Below are 2,839 nucleotides of genomic sequence, written 5' to 3'. Positions count from 1 at the left end.
AGAGAATGTGCGTCGATTATCGGGATCTGAATGCAGTCACTATCAAGAACAAGCATCCATTGCCCCGTATTGAGGATCTCTTTGATCAGCTTCAGGGTGCTTGTGTGTTCTCGAAGATTGATCTGCGTTCGGGTTATCATCAGCTGAAGATTCGTCCTGAGGATATTCAGAAGACGGCATTCACCTGCAAGTATGGGCTATACGAGTATACGGTCATGTCCTTCGGCTTGACCAATGCTCCGGCTTTCTTCATGCATCTGATGAACAAGGTTTTCATGGATTATCTGGACACCTTTGTGGTGATATTCATTGATGATATCCTGATATATTCCAAGTCAGAAGCGGAGCATGAGAAGCATCTGAGGCTTGTGTTGCAGAGGCTCAGAGAGCACAAGCTGTATGCCAAGCTCAGCAAGTGCGAGTTCTGGATTGACGAGGTTCCGTTCCTCGGTCATGTTATCTCCAAGGGAGGTATTGCTGTGGACCCCGGGAAGGTGAAGGATGTGCTTGACTGGGTTGTACCACAGATAGTGAAGGAAGTCCGCTCTTTTCTGGGCTTAGTAGGTTATTATCGGAGGTTCATTGAGAATTTCTCCAAGATTGCGAAGCCTTTGACTTCCTTGCTAGAGAAGGGTGTGGATTTCTCTTGGACTGATGAGCGTCAGAAGGCCTTCGAGGAGCTGAAGAAGAGGCTGACTACGGCGCCAGTCCTTACTCTGCCAGACCAGAGCAAGAGGTTCACAGTGTATTGTGATGCTTCGAGGGATGGTCTTGGTTGCGTTCTGATGCAGGATGGCAGAGTGATAGCTTATGCCTCGCGGCAGTTACGCCGGCACGAGCTGAATTATCCCACTCATGATCTGGAGTTAGCCGCAGTAGTACATGCTCTGAAGATATGGAGGCATTACTTGTTTGGGCAGAGGTGTGATATTTACACCGATCACAAGAGCCTCAAGTATATTTTCACCCAGAATGAGCTGAACATGCGACAGAGAAGATGGCTAGAGTTGGTCAAGGATTACGACTTGGAGATTCACTATCATCCGGGCAAGGCCAATGTTGTAGCAGGTGCTCTGAGCAGGAAGAGCTATGTTAACATGGCCGTGGCTTTTCAGATGCCTCAGGAGTTATGCGAGGAGTTTGAGCAGTTGAGTCTGGGTTTCTTGCATCATACCTCGGGTACATCGTTCGAGGCGGAACCCACTCTAGAGGCTGAGATCAGGCAGCATCAGAAGGAAGATCAGAAGCTGCAGGAGATTCGTGAGTTGCTCAAGATTGGCAAAGCTCCTCATTTCAGAGAGGATGATCAGGGTACCTTGTGGTACAAGGGTCGTATATGTGTGCCGGATGTGAATGACCTCAGGAAGCTGATTCTGAGTGAGGCTCATGATACAGCATATTCTATCCATCCAGGCAGCACGAAGATGTATTATGACCTGAAGGAACGATTCTGGTGGTATGGGATGAAGCGTTCCGTTGCGGAGTACGTGGCTATCTGCGACACTTGTCAGCGTGTCAAGGCAGAGCATCAGAGGCCAGCAGGGTTATTGCAGCCGTTGAAGATTCCAGAGTGGAAATGGGAGGAGATCACAATGGACTTCATTGTTGGCTTGCCTCGTACTCAGAAAGGGTACAACTCCATATGGGTAGTAGTGGACCGGTTGACGAAGGTTGCTCATTTTATTTCGGTGAACACTACTTACTCCGGTGCTAGACTCGCAGAGTTGTACATCTCCAGAATTGTCTGTCTGCATGGTGTTCCGAAGAAGATCATATCTGATCGAGGATCTCAGTTCACTTCACGGTTCTGGGAGCAGTTGCATGATTCGTTGGATACGAAGTTGCGCTTCAGTACTGCTTATCATCCTCAGACAGATGGGCAGACGGAAAGAACCAACCAAGTGTTGGAGGATATGCTTCGAGCCTGCGCTATTCAGTATGGAACCAGCTGGGATAAATGCCTGCCGTATGCAAAGTTTTCTTATAACAACGGTTATTAGGCTAGTCTGAAGAAGTCCCCGTTTGAGGCCCTGTATGGTCGGAAGTGCAGGACTCCGCTGTATTGGGATCAGATTGGCGAGAGGCAGGTGTTTGGTCCGGATATTGTTGAGGAGGCTGAACAACTGGTACAACAGGTGCGAGAAAATCTGAGGGTCGCTCAGACTCGTCAGAAGAGCTATGCGGATGTTCGTCGCCGAGATTTGACCTTTGCTGTGGGTGATCATGTATATCTGAAGGTCTCGCCGAGGAGAGGAATCCGCAGGTTTAATGTAAGAGGGAAGCTAGCTCCTCGATACATTGGTCCGTTCAAGGTGTTGGAACGGAAAGGTGAGGTGGCATATCGTTTGGAGTTGCCTCTCAACCTATCGGGAGTGCACGATGTGTTCCACGTGTCACAGCTGAAGAAGTGCTTGAGAGTGCCAGAAGAGCAAGCACCCATAGAAGGGTTGGATGTGCAGAAGGATCTGACCTATATCGAGCATCCGGTGAAGGTTCTGGAGACGTCTGAGAGGGTTACCAGGAACAAGAAGATCAAGATGTGCCGTGTTCAGTGGAGTCATCACACGGAGGATGAGGCTACTTGGGAGCGAGAAGATGAGCTGAGGAAGACATACCCCGATCTCTTTGCTAGCTAGCCTATCCGAATCTCGGGACGAGATTCCTGTAAGGCGGGTAGGTTTGTAACACCCTAAGATAATTTCCTCAAATTTTAATTAATTTATTTGGGCTTGAATAAATTTTCCAGGGTTTTCTCTAATTTATCTCGTATTTAAAGTAAATTTATAACACAAGGAAATAAAATTTATCATAGGATTAAATTGTTTGTGCATTCATGCTG

The sequence above is a fragment of the Panicum hallii genome, chromosome 7, assembly GCF_002211085.1.
Source record: "Panicum hallii strain FIL2 chromosome 7, PHallii_v3.1, whole genome shotgun sequence".
Classification (NCBI taxonomy): Eukaryota; Viridiplantae; Streptophyta; class Magnoliopsida; order Poales; family Poaceae; genus Panicum; species Panicum hallii.
The sequence above is the reverse complement of the archived record's forward strand: the minus strand, read 5'-3'. Positions refer to the sequence as shown.